This window comes from Tympanuchus pallidicinctus, unplaced genomic scaffold, assembly GCF_026119805.1.
Source record: "Tympanuchus pallidicinctus isolate F22 unplaced genomic scaffold, pur_lepc_1.0 scaffold16, whole genome shotgun sequence".
Lineage (NCBI taxonomy): Eukaryota > Metazoa > Chordata > Aves > Galliformes > Phasianidae > Tympanuchus > Tympanuchus pallidicinctus.
Genome location: NW_026294679.1, coordinates 8,592,761 through 8,608,519, shown reverse-complemented (window position 1 = coordinate 8,608,519; position 15,759 = coordinate 8,592,761). Strand labels below are relative to the sequence as shown.

Below are 15,759 nucleotides of genomic sequence, written 5' to 3'. Positions count from 1 at the left end.
GTGGACTTGATATCATCTCCAATTCTTTGATCATCTTTTTCGTCTTTATATTTTATATTTTAATACTTCAGTTGCTGAAGAAAAAAAACTGGACTGATTGGAAGATAGAAACCCTCATTCTTTGTAACCAGCATTCATGCAGCAGTAGTGCACTATTCATGCTGTGCAAAATGCTTTTTGGTGCATCAGGAAGAAACATGGCTCTGTTTCCCCAACAGATTCTTCGGTGTTACGATTGCAGATTGGAGAGTCACTATCAGCTGTCTCACAGAATCACCCGGGTTGGAAGGGACCTCAAGGATCATGTAGTTCCAACCCCCCTGCCTAGCAGGGCCACCAAACACACACATTCAGATCAGGTTGCCCAGGACCCCGTCCAACCTGGCCTTGAACACGTCCAAGGATGGGGCATCCACAACCTCCCTGGGCAGCCCGTTCCAGGGCCTAACTACTCTCCTTGTAAAGAACTTCCCCCTAACATCCAACCTAAATCTTCCCTCCTTCAACTTGGATCCATTTCCCCTAGTCCTGCTGTTGTCAGCCCTTCTGAAGAGTTTACTCCCCTCCTGGGTGTAGGTTCCCTTCAGGTATTGATAGGCTGCAATGAGGTCACCCCGCAGCCTTCTCTTCTCCAGGCTGAACAAGCCCAACTCCCTCAGCCTGTCCTCATAGGGGAGGTGCTCCAGCCCCCTGATCATCTTAGTCGCCCTCCTCTGGACCCTTTCCAAGATCTCTATGTCTTTCTTGTACTGAGGGCTCCACACCTGGACACAGTACTCCAGATGGGGCCTCACAAGAGCCGAGTAGAGAGGGACAATCACCTCCCTCTCCCTGCTGACCACCCCTCTCCTGGTGGAGCCCAGGATCCCATTTGCCTTTCGAGCTGCCAGAGCGCACTGCTGGCTCATGTTAAGTCTCTCGTCCATCAGGACCCCCAGGTCCTTCTCTGCCGAGCTGCTCTCAAGGACCACTCCTCCCAGCCTGTTACGGGTGCCTGGGGTTCTTCCGGCCCAAATGCAAAACCTTGCACTTTGCTGTGTTGAACCTCATTAGGTTCACCCGAGCCCAGCCCTCCAGCCTGTCGAGGTCCCTCTGAATGGCATCCCTTCCTTCCACCGTATCAACCGCACCACTCAGCTTGGTGTCATCAGCAAACTTGCTGAGGGTGCACTCAATTCCCTCATCGATGTCATTAATAAAGATGTTAAAGAGCACCGGTCCCAAGACAGACCCTTGGGGGACACCACTTGTTACTGGCCTCCACCTGGACATGGAGCCATTGACCACCACCCTCTGTCTGCGGCCTTTCAACCAATTGCTTATCCATCGGGTCGTCCACCCATCAAATCCACTTCCCTCCAATTTGGAGATGAGGATGTGGTGGGGGACCATGTCAAAGGCCTTGCTCAGGTCCAGGTAAATGACATCGATCGCCTTCCCTTCGTCCACCAATGCCGTCACCCCATCATAGAAGGCCACAAGATTAGTCAGGCATGACCTTCCTTTGGTGAAGCCGTGCTGGCTGTCTCGGATCACATGCTCATTCTTTATGTGATCGAGCATGTTGTCCAGGAGGATCTGTTCCATGATCTTCCCAGGCACGGAGGTGAGACTCACCGGCCTGTAGTTCCCCGGGTCCTCCCTGCTCCCCTTCTTGTATATGGGAGTGATGTGACCCTTCCTCCAGTCATCTGGGACCTCACCTGACAGCCACGACTTCTCAAATATGATGGAGAGCGGCTCGGCAACCACCTCAGCTCCTTCAGGACCCTGGGATGCACGCCATCCGGCCCCATAGACTTGTATTCATGCAGTCTAAGGAGGCACTGTCACTTTGTGTTGCTTGACCAGTGGAATTTAGACTGCACCTAGCAGAGGTTATTTTGTGACTTACTGAAAGAGCAACACTTGAATCTGAAACTTACTGCCACTGCTCAGCATATGACATTTCCCTTTGGAATCTGGCTCCAGGAAATCTTTAATGTGAGAAACATATGCCATATAGGTGCTTGTTCATTTGTTTGTTTTTAGTTACTGAAAAAGAGGCAGATACAGTCTAGCAGAAGAACTGCTCAATCCTTTTATATAGGATGCTACAGATATCCAACTGCTTTATCTACCTGCATGCTGAAGTTTCTGTACTGAGCTCAATTAGCACCTACTATTTGCTTGGCCTTTGCAGCCATCAAACTCTACCAAGCGAGTTTGTTCTTTGTGCTGTCATGCGAGTTTATTCAGTGCATTCATTGGACCTTTTATTTCTTTTTGTTAGCCATTTCTGTAGCTCCCTTCTGGGTGTGTGCTGTTCCATGAAATTGCCAGAGGAAGAGACTCAGTGTTTGTTCAAGCTGACATGATGGTAGTACTGTCACCAGCATAATACAGGTTTCTTGTTTTCCGTTTGCTTGTAGAATTAGAGGAAGGACTCTGAGACATTTTCTAACCCTCCCACAGCTTCAAAGCAGAATCTATGATGTGACTGGCTTAGTTCTGTTTTGTTTTCTATCTGGATTGTAAACTTCATGGTTGGATCGATTTTTATCTTTGGGATAGAAAATACAGATGGTAATTCTAATAGTGGATATGTATTCAAGCCATAAATTGTAATGTGACCTGCATTCCATTGATCTTCCCCACAATACTCTGCCTTCCTTGCCCAGATGTAGAAATGAGGAGATGGCCACAGACTAAGCTGCATGCATCTTTTGTAACAGTCAGGATTAGAGTTTGTACTGTGTTCCCTGAGCTCCTTAGTATTGATGCAAATAATTTAGTCAAATCTATGAACAAAGGATTTTACTCAATTTAAATCAAAAGTATTATTTGTATGGGACGTTTATTGCTATGTACCATTTATCTAGAGCTTACTAGCTGCCCAGTTTCAGCTCACTGTTGGCTGCATGGCTTGAGTGGTGGAGCTTCCCTAGTACTGAGCAAAGCTGGATGCACTGACAGCTCCCATCAGCTGAGTACTTGTAAAGATGGGAACAAACCAGACTGATGGCAGTGCTAAAATCTTCAGCACAACAATGGTTAACAATAGCAGTTAACCAACTAACAGTCCGTTGTTTTGATTACAGCCATTAATCTGATGCAGTCTTCGTTGCAGCGACATCGCAGTCATTATTTTAAGGCTGTTTGCAAGCTCAAGTTATGTCATTACAAATTGTTTTCATTTCCTGTCTGTGAAGATTTTCCTTGTGTCTGTGAGAGTCAGAAATGTGTTTCTGAAGAGATCTCAGATGTTTCAGTTGAATATTGCAGCAGAGAGTGAACGCTGCTTCGAATTCTGCTTCTCTGTTATCCTGGAATATGCAGAACCTTGTTCAAAGGTTGCACAACAACTGCAGTCTGAATGTGTTTTTTCTTTTTTCTGTTGAGAAACATACGATAAAAGGGCTGTGAGCTACCTAGACCTCAGTGTTGCTTAATAGCTTGTGGGAGCTAGCTTCTTGCCAATTTTAGAGCATCGGTCTATCTGACTTAACCACATGTAGACTTACTGGCAGGTCTACTCAAATCAGTGGTGCAATTATTTACTTCTTAAAGAGAAAACAGGCATGCAGTATAATGACCTTACAATAACTTTCAGTTTTATGTGGAGAAAAAATAAACAGTTGTCATTTCCTTGTTATTTTGAGGTTTAAGCCTTTACCACAAAGGTTTTAAATATTTACTAACTACTGTGTTCTCTGAAATTTCTCTATTTAAAAACACAATGAATTTATTCAGGGAAGTCTTTCTATTGCACCAAGCTTCACAGTCTTTATTAGAGAATGTTATAAATAAATGTCTTTTCACTTTTTTTTTTTTTTTTTTTGTATTACTTGACTCTTAACTCAAAGCATTTATTACTTTACAGTATTCTGCTGCCAGCTTTGCTTTTGTTTTTTATTAAGTAGTTTAAAATGCAAATGTTGGGTTTTTGTGATACAGCCACATTCATAGAGAAAATGTATTTGGGGCATTGTAAGTTTCACTGAACATTTTTGGTATCGTGTCCCAGAATTAGCTTCACATCAGGATTGTGCTGATGTTGAGGCAAATAAATGTTTACTTTTTTTTATGTTACATTTTTATGTTACATTTTAATCTGGTCCAAAGAGGAGAAAGTATTATCATTTAACCAGATCATAATTGCTCCATGTTAATTCCTATCTTACCTGACATGAGAGGTTAATAATTTCATTGCTGCTTTTACAAGATTTTGCTGGTTTTTAACAGCTACTCTGAGATCATGAGTACTCAAGAGGCAGCAAAAAGTTATGAAGCAGCAATTTTGCTATTACTAGGGAAGGAAGCAATTCCAGGACACTAGTATGGCACTAATGCTCTGGTGGAACTGGCCATAGGAATTATTAACTTTGGATGTGTATTTGCAAAGCTGGAATTGCATCGTTTCAATTTCCAGTTTCTTCTAGGTGTGTGACCACTGAAACTAGTGATACTTGGGCTTTGTCTTGGGAACTCCCAGTATGTCAACCTGTTTTATTTCAACTAGGAGTGGAAAGCTAAAACATCAATCTCTCTTTTTTCCTCACTGAACAGGAAGCTGTGCAAACGTTTGGTTTGGAAACACTGGAATTTTTGTTTTAGTGGGAAATCTTGAAATGCATCTTTTCAGTGTTCCCAAACCGCACTGAACTATTTCATTCTGGTTTGGCCTTACCCTTTGTTATCCCAAATTGCTACAGTTCTCTGTGGTATTCCTAGCCCTAGCATGTCATCTTGCTACTGTTACTCTGAAGGCTTTCTGGAGAAAATGCATCTCCATGATGCATTGCAACAGTTAGATCAGATGAGAGACTACAAAGCTTAGAATGAGAACCTGGATGCAGCCATTTCAGTAAGATCTGGCAGAGAAAATGTCACTGGACGCTGGTTGGAGCTTAATGCCCAAAGAAACTCTTGAGTGCTCCCAAATGTCTTGTGTGGTGAGCTAAGTGTCATAGGGATTGTGATTCGTACCTGCAGCAGATGAGCAATGCTCAGTGTGTTATGCTGGCTCTGCTGTCATGGTGATGACACAAGAAGGCAGTAGTCTTAGCTAGAAACATGGTGGGGAAAGAAGGGCAGAAACCTGATAACATCTTAAATCACTTCAGTGACATTTTTTCCTGCTATGTGTTGTCTTCTAGAAGCATATGTCATTAAACATAGCACTTCTCCCCATAGAGAAAGAGCAAACATAACTCAGGGGAATGTATGTATTTTCAAAATCCTTCCTAAAAATTTACAAGGGGAATTGCCAAACGTATCTGAAATAACTTAAAATTTATTTATACTGCTTAATGTCTTTTTAGTCCTGATAATCACCATATTGTTGTCTCCTGAAGTGACAGATGCCAAAGTGTGTAACAACAGAAGCTGATATGGAAAAAGGTAGCGTAGTCCTCTTTGTGGTGTTCTAAAGCACCAGAGAGATGCAGCTGTTGTTCATAAGTGGGCTTTTAATGGGTAATGCTACCTCCTTTGGTATGGGAAGGAGAGCAGAAAGGGAAAGCAAACACTTCCTCCTTTGCTTTGGTCATGATAAATTCTCAGTTTGTGTTCCAAGATGTGTGAAATGAAAGTCATGCACATGCAGCTCTCCCTGTGTTCAAGCATCTGAGCACAGATCAAGAAGTATACGTGCATGTGCAGCCTACTAAACTGGGAATTGTGGAGTGGGTGGTTGTTTTGGTCTTGGTAATAGAAAATGTGGGTCATCTTGGGTGGGGAAAGTGGCTATATTTTTATGCGGAGCCCAATACTAACAAGTAAATATTTACCTTGGAGCAATAATGTCATGTTACCATGCTATTTCATTGTAGGATTAAGTAAAAGGTAAATGTTTGCTTTTTAGTTTCTGCCCTTGGAGCTTTTAAAATAATATGCTTTAAAATCCCTATTTGTATATTAAAAAAGCAGTTGTCTCTTTTTACAGAGAAAAGACAACAAAGACAACAGCAATTCAAGCTTCTTTTAATGTTCTACTATGGTGCAGTAGTCCATCCTGGGAAGGTAGCCTCAAATTCTCTCCTTGTTTGTGTTTATTATATCCTCAGTCTTTCTGCCCCAATTGCTGCCAGCTGGAACAAGTTTTGGTGTAGGTTTTCTGATAGGGACATCAGTTCAACTGGGAGTGGATATGTACCTCAAAAGTCTTATCACTCAGCGGTGACTTATGGTCATTATTGCCTTCCCTGATTTCTGCTATTATCTTATAGGTGAATTCTAACTCAGTCTTTCTGCTTGTTCTGTAGATTCTAGCCTGCCTTTTTAGTTGCCTAGATTATAATGAACACCTGAACCAAGTTTGTCTTAAACAAAATCGAATTTGATACCTTGTAGACTTCCTGTATATATAAAAATGGGATGAGTTTTGGGTGTGCCAGTCACAATTACGGAAGATACTCTAAGTATATTACCTTATTAGACATACTTTTTTCCTAACCATAAAAGACAGTGAATGGTCAGTCGTTCTGCAGCTATTGCTAGTGATTTGCCATGCCTTTTGACAGAAGTAGAAATTTATTTTAGGTGACTTAATCATGGACTCTTGGTAGGAGAGAGAATAACAATAGAGCATGGTCTATGACCTTGTCTTGTCAGTGCTGATAAACCAGACTATACATTCAGATTTAAAACAAATGAAAGTTTCTGTCAGTAATCCTGGGGGTGATTTCTACAACTTCCTTGACAGGAGTATTGAGACAAGAGAGCTTCTAAAAACTTCCTTGGAACAATACTAAAAGATAAAGCTATCTGCAGCTGAGCTAACTGTAATGAGAGCAGATACCAGCACTGCAAGGGCAGCAAATGGGGAGATCTGCAGCAAGAACAACAACATTCACAGCAAAAGCAATGGCAGGAGGATGTTACTATGTGCACGAGCATATGGTAACCAGCAGCAAATTATGAATAGACTTTGTGTGCTGAGCTAGTCAGGAATTGTTATATTTGTGTACAGTGTTTATTTGCTAAGCTTTATGGTCAACTTCATTACTCTTCATTTTATTCATTATTATGTCACTGAGCAGCAACTTGTTACAAGATTAAAAGTTCCAATTGGTTGCTCATGCCTACGGTATGTAAATGCCTTACAGCTCTGGCAGTAATTTACTGACATTCTGGCAATTTGTGCTTAAATAGCTTATGCACACACATACATATGCACACTAGCATTGTATACGTGTGTGATTTTTTATTTATTTATTTTTTTAGAAACTCAGTGTCAGGCATTTTGTGCAACTAGGTATGACTAGAGACCTGATCCTGCAATCCTGATGGACACGAAAATGCTTTTTATCTCTTTGGGAGTGACCAGTTTTTTTTTTTTTTAAAAAAAAGTGCCTTTAGCAGAAATCCAAAGAGAAATGTGCTGATTAAAAAGTAAAAGCAAAGAGGCAAAATTTAATGATAGTTGAAATCTAGGGTGCAGCAGGTAGTGCAGAGTTTCTATGACAATCAGAATTTTCTCAACTAGTTTCTCAAACAAGTTTGTGTTTATTACAGAGATGCACAAATACGCATATGCACACTCAAGTTAAGCATTGGTCTCTGCATGCGCTTATATAGGTATATTTAGGCATATAGTTTTAAATCAAATCTTACCCTTCTCACTTTCAACACATGCTTCTTATTTGCATGCAGTTTTACAAATAGTTGCTTGTAACAAAGTTGGGTTTTGATAGTGGGCTGCTGTATCCTCAAATAATCTAGTGACACAGTTTTGTACCTCCATCTTGAACAAACTCTTTGAGTAATCACTCTCCTCCTGGTTTTCTCAACCAGGCCTGCAAAATGGTGCTATTCTACATGAATTGGGGTAGCATAAGGCTGACATCAGAGGGCAGCCCTTTCTTAATAAGTTCAATTAGAGATTGCTTCATAAAAGCAGATTTTAGAAACCTAGGAAGTGAGCTTCTGCAATTTACCTATCTTCATACATGCTCCAGGTATTGGTCTCTATCAAGGAAAAATAAAAACACTTTGTCACATAAAACTTGACAGAAGTCATATATTTTAAGAATTTATAGAGATAATAGAAGTGAAGACATATCTTTGCAAAAATAAGAAATATCTTCTTTCAAAACTTTGAGACCTTCACAGCAGTGGAAGTAAAAAGTGAAATATATTTGTATCACTTTTCATATCATCGTGCATGGCAGTGTTTGTCTACAAATATGGGATAAGGTCTTATCACATACATCCTATAATGGAAGAAGTAGGTGAATGTTACAAACTTTCTGTCAAACTCTATGGAGAAAAGAAAATGTTTGAAGACTTTAGAAGCAATAGCCCACATTCTTGCATAGATAAAACCTAGGTTATGCAGATGTTGAGAGGGTATGGTACCAGTTATGGTGTTGTTTGAATAGTCTACACTGCCCAAATTGATTTCCAAATCATCAAATGGACAGTAACTCTCAATTTCTTTTAGGAATTCTTAACAAATAGTAATTGAATAAAGATTTCTGTAAACAAATATTTTTTTGAAAATGAATGAGAGCAAAAGCACTTGTCTTTGGTTAAGTAAAAAGCATACTTGAAAAAGATTTTTATTTAAAGAATTAGCAAAATTTTAACTAGGAAAGGAAATACACGTTTACTGGGATGGACAGTATCTATTATTTGACCAAGTTTTTCGACCAATCTGATTAAGGAATATTACTTTTCTCTCCAGCACACTAAGATGTCACAGTAGAGACACATCTTAGTCAAGGTGAAAGGCTTTATGAGAACAAAGTAGTTCATTTTGTTTCACCTTACCACATTTTTTATTTCTGCCTTTGTTTCAGCTTTCTGTGAGCCAAAACTTGTAGTATGCTTAAGTATGTTTTACAGACCATAGTACTTCTTAGTGATCTATTACATTTGCCAAAGTTGGGCTAAGTTTCAACTAGATTTGTTGATAAGCCTAAAAATAAATGGGCATTTGCTTATCAAGTAAATATAGCAGCTTGTGAATTTTTTTTACTGGTTTGCTTTTTCTTTTTTTTCCTTCAAGTTTAGAAGTTTGGATGCTTTTCTTCTTCTTCAGTTCTGCATAATAATGGGATGGAAAAGACAACATTATAACATTATCAAATGTCTTTTTTTGGTCTACAGAGGCAGAAAAGATGATTAGTCTCCCTGGGACACAAATCCTGTCTCTCTGATAAACTCAGGGACTACTCCACATAAGCTGATAGTGACTGGCAGAGGAAAAGCCTTTCCAGGTTAAATGAGAACCAAGCACCTTCTTTTTTGCTGGAATGTGAAGTAACTATGGAAATCCTAAAGTCAGTTGTGAAAATGCCTGGGATTTTTGTGAAACCAGGATAACGCCTTCAGGGATTCTGTGGCCAGAAATGGTTCTGCACTGGTCAGTGGAATACCCTGAGAAGTCTCAGGAGTATTCTGCATATGTATTTTTTGTTTATCTTTGAGCAGAATATTTCATAAAAAGCTAAACCAGAAATTTCTCTGCCATTCAGTACCATGTAGAATAACATAAAGCATTATGACCCAGAGACTTCTCAGAACTGAGGATCCAACTGAGGATCCAAATTTTAAGTAAAAGTTTGCGATCAGCTACATTTGTTTTAAAAGGGCTATGAAGGAATGTCTGTGGGCAGATAAGTTGCTGTCTTTCTTTGTTATCGCTCTCTATTGTTGGTAGCTGCACAAGCTCCTGCCTTTCTTTCCTCTCGTTCTACTCTTTCCCACTTCCCTCTGCCATGTCATTCCAACTTCATACACACTTTTTCTTTCTTACATAGAGATACCCTGGCTTTTAGTTTTCTAACTTTAAATTGATTAGAATTAATTTTTAAATAAGTGTCACATATCTTTAACCAAGCACTAAAAGGTTGAGAATGCTTTATGGTGCAAAGTCTGATCCAAAACTCAGTGAGAAGAATTTTAAAAATATGGGCTGCCCTTCATTAGCCCTGATGATATCTCTTGACAGGCAATGTGTGCTCACGCTGCCATGCCAGGCCAGGGCAGGACCAGCTGCCATGCACCATTTACCCTCTGTCAGCAGCTTCAGTCAGAGCCTGGGCAATACTGTACACACGAGTCTGTCATGCGTCAGCATCAATTAGGCTCAGTTTGCTGCGCTTGGGAAAAGCAACAGCCCTACTATTAACCATTTTTCTTCTTTCCTCTCCCCTCAGACCCATTTGACACTCGAAGCAAACTGTTTGATTTGGCAAGAGTGCTTTTGCAGCAGCTCTGGCAGATAGTTATTGCAGTTTGTTTTAAAATAACTCATTAATTCAGGTGAGTTGGTTTCACAGCAAGAAATCTGATTTGTTGGTACACTGTGTATAGGGGGAAGTTAGATACAGCCCTGCTCTTACAACCATTTTAATTTTGACTTTCAGTTGTTGTGCATAATTGTTGATGTCTGTTTGTCTGAATCCCCATGTAGAGGGACTTACATATACCATATAATGCACCCGCAGATTATAATAGCAAGCTTTAAACTTGCCACAGGACAAGGGGGCTAAAATATTTCATGAAAACCATGTCTTCCAACAGCTTTGTTGAGTGTACTCAATATGTTTTGGATTTTTCAGTTGTAGACATGCCTCTGCATTGTTATTTTTCTGGGCATTGTTGTTTGAAAAGCAGGACTAAAATTTCCCCAGCTTCATGAGAAACCAGCCTGTGTGGTCATGCCTAAATTGGACTCACTATTCTGTGGCTTTTCTCCACTATTATGAGGGGGAGGGGAGCAAGGCGACCACCCATGGTGTGTTCTCGTCAAGCGGTGCGGTGAGCAAGTGAGCTTGCTGATGTGCCATGGGTGTCAAGAGAACAACTTCTTCTGGCAGAGTTTTCAAGCACTTCCCTCCTTCTCCCCTCCCCAAATTACAGCTTCTTCCTCTGTATAAGTATAGAACACCCATGACTATTTATATAATACAAGAGCTACTGTGTACTTTAATGGATGGTTAAAGACATTTTCACAGGTCTGCATCCCCATGGGATTTATGGAGACTGATAGGCCTGGTCAGTTTGTAAAATCGTGATAGCCCAAGAGACTGTTGTCAGATGTTGGTAACAAGACAGTGTTTGAAAGGAATCAAAACAATATAAATCCTGTGAGATCTGTGGCAGCAGGATGGGTTCTAATGGAGAGGAAGACAGGGTCGACCACCACACAAGAGAACAAGGAGAAGAAAGTGTTTTTTCTCTTTCAAGCTTGCAGCACCAGCAGGGGTAAGCAGGTTTCTAAAAAGAATCTCATCTGCGGATCAATCCAGTGTAACAGATGGAGTGCACAGATATTGTTTATCAGATTTCCATCGCATGTGGCAAGCAAATACATTGTTGCAACTGTTAGCAGCAAAACTTTTCCTTTTTTAACATCATAATTACCAAGAGTTGAAAAGAATTGTGGGTTAATGACTTCTGAACAATAACTATAGGGGGGGCTGCTGGATAGCACCTTCCCCGAGGAATACATTAGCAGGAGTGACAAAGTCATTGAGCATATTGAATGGAAGGTTTTGGATCCATAGAAATTACTGCCTATTGCAGTGCATTTTGAAAAGTGGAAATGTGATAAGTTATCATAGCTTTTCTTATGGTTTTCAGCATTTTTGCATTTTCCTGTTTTTTTTTTTGTTTTTTTTTTGCAATGTTCTCTAAGCATATTGTGTTCAGTCAGCACATGAGCCATCTCAAACAAAAATGGCACTCTGAATCAGTTCTTATTCAAAGCCTCCCAACCCAGTATATTTCTTCTTTTTATTCTCCTGTTTTATTTTAAGCACTTAAAACAAAACTCCAAAATAGCGTTTTGAACCTGTAAAGACTCATTGATCCCCATCATCTTTAAAAGATGATACGCAGCTGGTAACTGGTCCATATTCACCAATCACTCAGTGATTCTTGCTGTGAGCATCATGACGCAGCCCTTGAAGTAGCAATAGGAGAAGTGCAGGGAGCATTTTGCACCCTAAAGTTCATGTCTCTAAGCACAAAGCTAAATAAAGCACCCCAGTGCTTTTGATAGTGTCGGCTCTTTGGCTTGGCTTTGAGTGCTTCTGATTCAGGCCCCAGCATGTCCACTTGCCTGCTAAGTGCAATGTCATGACAGCTTCTGTTTATGCAAATACTGCTAAAGAACCATATCTAAGCCACAGATAAGCACACAGCAAATGTAAAGGAATGCTGCACAGATCCATTCTGAATAAAGTATTCTTTAATAATATTGACAGGATTTTAGAGAGTTGTGATTGTTCAGAAACTGCCTTTATGGAAACATGAAAATTTGTGATGAGTGACTTCCACTAGGAATCTAGTCTGTCTACCTGACAGAGCAAAAATTCCTCCCTAGACAGCATGTTTAGAGGGGTTAGGTGAATTTGATAAACTGGGCAACTAGCTGACAACATCATTAGGGACATAAATAACAGAGTTTAAGGAAAGCCAAAGTAATGATAATAGCAGGCATAAATTATCCAGTCGGGTATTGGCTAGAATTCACTAAAGGAAGTAGGACTGTCTGTGGTATTTTATGGATTAAATGTATATATGTAAATATGCATTATGTTGTGACTGAAAGGAGAGTAAGCAGGCTCAGCATGAATGAGTTGCTTTTACCAATGTAAATGGATTTTGGACATATTAATGTACAGATTTGTTCTCAAAGGATGGATGAAAAAATAAGGATGCAAAGTTCTTTTAGATTTCTGTCTATAGAGGCTAACATAATTACAGAAGTGGCCTAAACTGATGTTGACAGAAATATCTTTAGTGTTTTCAGGTAAAGTATGTTCTTTTTGAAGTAAATTTTGAACTAATAATATATCATAGCTAGACATCTACATCCTGCACCTGCTTGCCACAAATCAGATATTTATCTAGTAATAGTGAATCTAGTTATTCTGAAGGAAAAAAAAATTACATGTATAAAGGAAAAGGCTGCTCTGACACTTAGTAAACTGATTTGGCCTAACCGTAACCAAAGTACCATTTTGTATGTACTTTTTTTTTTTTCCTGAAATACCACTGAAATAGTAATATTAGACTCCCTTTGTTGTCAAAATCCTTGGTTTGAAATACAAATGGAATTTAAAATGTTGGTCCAGTGGATTTATTCGAGGAAGTAAAGCTTAAAGGAAATTGTTCAGCCTTACTCTAGGAGTACATTAGTCTTATAGATAAAAAGCATGTGTACCTTTCCAAACCCATTTTTCGGTCTGAAGCAAAACGTGGCTCAGCTGGAATTTAAGAGGGAGGCTATATTAGCAAGTATATGTCCCCAGCGGAATAGCCTTTTAACAACTTCCATCTTTGCAAACCTTAACCAGTTACTTTGAGTTCAGTTGTATAAAGTAGGATATTCAGAGTTTTACAGTCAAAGTGAGATTTAGAAAGCCTAAGAAAATTATTCAACATCTCAGAAGAGCCAGAGTCAAACCTTTGAATTCTGTCGTTCCTGATCTTGTGTATTTTGAAACATGTTTTTCATTTTTATAGCCTACATGTTATGAAGTGAAAAAGTATTCGGTAGTAATACCAGGTCTGTACAAGCATCTTTACTTGTGTAACAGCTGTAAACAGTAGGCTGTTTTTGTGTGATGGGAATGGAAATCCCATGATAAATGAAGCTGTAAATAGGCTGAAATCTCAGTGGAAGTGGTTAGGTGGAAAATTAATAACAATTAAAATTTGACAAAGCACAAGTGGCAAATGAATTGCATTCCTTCTTCCACAAGGAAGTAGTAGAGGAAATATGAACACTTGAGGTAGAAATGTTTGCCAGATCATTGAGTTTAAGAGAAAGATCAGGCGACTGGGCTGCTAGTGGAGTAGCTGTAATGAAAGAAGAGAAGGTGCAGGAAAAAATACACTTGGATGCATTGTTGTGTGAATGTTAATGAGTTCCAAATAGCTTAGGCTTGTACTCAGAAGTGGAACAACTGTGTAAATGAATCTATTGGGGGCTTTTCTTTAATATCTGTAGCCAAGAAGGAAAAGTTGACACAATTTATCCTTAGTGCAGAACAATGAGTAAAAGGGAGTGTGGCTCAGCTCAGGGTGTGGAGCCAGGAGGATCACAGGCCCCAATCTGTTCCGAGCCACCGATGCTGCCTGACCTGGGCAGGTCACTTGGCTTCCTTGGGCCTCTGTTAAACCAGCTGGAAAATTGGGTAACAAAAGCAGGACCTTGCTGAAAACCCAGTGCTCCATCTGAGTTGAGCTGTCCTGGGTAAACAAATTACAAAACATTGATAGATACCACAGTAAAACAAAGATGAGCCTTTGAGCAATGAGGGACATATCCGGCTCACAGTCCTGAACACCTGGAAGAAAAAACTGTCTCCGAGTTCACGGGCAAAATAAGGAGCTCATGGAAAGGATGCTGAGCTGGTTTGTGAGGGGAATTTGAAAATCAGGAAGACAGTGGTGTCTTGAGCCAATGCTGTGGAAACTCTGAATTCAGATTGCCCACATATTCTATTGTGAAAGCGGTAGTAGTCACTTATTCCTGATGGTGAAAAATATAAACACTGAAAGGTTCTTCCAGAGATGGGCATTCTGCAGTTCACAAACAGGTATATGGGTGGGACTGTCGGAGTATGCACCTAATTCTCTGATCTTGCTTTTGAGGTATAACTTAAGTTTTTGGGCACCACCTTTGAAACAGTGTTGTCTTTGTTTTTATTTTATTTTCATGTATTTGCATGAAAAGAACATTGGGAAAGAATGAAGCTCAAAATAAAGTATGTGGTGTTCATGTTTCACTGTAGTAAACTAAGAAGCAACCTTATTGTTTTATTTATACTTCTGTTCCACTGATGAATGTGGATGTGACAGAAGAAAAAGAGCAACTACATGTGTGCTCATCAGCTGGAGAAGGAAGGATGTTGACTACCACACCAATGCACTTGACTTTTTCTGGTAAAGCTGCACATTAAGTGCTGTTCTGAAAGTCTTGAGATACTAGTTCAGCATGTGTTTTTTACCACATTTTAAGACTTGTGTAAACTCTCCAAAACCACTGCTCCATAGTAGCCTGTGTAGGTATTTTAAATAGTTGTTCTTTAGCCCTTCAATATTGGGGATGAGTCAGGGTTAGTTTGAAGACTCCAAGATGCTTGAGTAGGAAGTGCTGGAGGCAGAAGTATTGAATAACCACTCTAATGTTCATGAGGAAAAGTACTTCCAAGAACCTGAAGTTTTTCTGGGAGACTTGTGCCAGAATGAAATGTCCAGCAAGCCATTGGTTTACTGACCTCATAAGAAACAGCAAAGAGACCTTTTGTTGGGAGATGTGTTATTATGGTAGCAGCGAAATTGCTTTGAGAAACATCCGAAAACAATCTCAAGAGCTGTGCAGAAAAATGCTAACTTCTCTGGACACAATAAAACTATTATTTTCCAATTCTACCACCATGTTAAGATCTACTTGTTCTGTGTGCTGCTTTGTGTCATGCTTTTGGGCGGGCTTTGTTCTGGTTACCTGAGAAAGTGTGCGTGTTTCCCAAAAATATGGTCAAACAGGTCACAGGAGCAAAAAGGGAATGAAAATTCAGCAGCAGTTACTGAACAGAGTTCTTAGGTTTTGGTATGACGTTTTCTCCTTTCAGTATTAAATGTGTTCTGATTTTGTATGCTATGAATACGCTAGATACTTTAATTACTGTATATATATCCCCAGTAATCATAGTAAGGTCACTCTGTCTCCGAGTCCTGGCTTTTGTTTGTAAGGACTAGAATAAGATTTCCTCAAAGGCATATCTGCTATCTCTCCTTTGGTTTCCAGCTGTC

General features: G+C 39.8%; 1 protein-coding gene and 1 long non-coding RNA gene across 6 annotated transcripts in view; both read left to right on the top strand.

Moving 5' to 3' along the window:
- The window catches only part of VTI1A (vesicle transport through interaction with t-SNAREs 1A), a 251,260-nt gene that overhangs the window by 105,474 nt on the left and 130,027 nt on the right, over nucleotides 1-15,759 (top strand). The window lies entirely within an intron of this gene.
- Nucleotides 5,917-7,312, top strand: LOC128077855 (uncharacterized). Its single transcript, XR_008205201.1, has 2 exons — nucleotides 5,917-6,003; nucleotides 6,686-7,312. It is a non-coding gene; the product is annotated as an uncharacterized LOC128077855 (long non-coding RNA).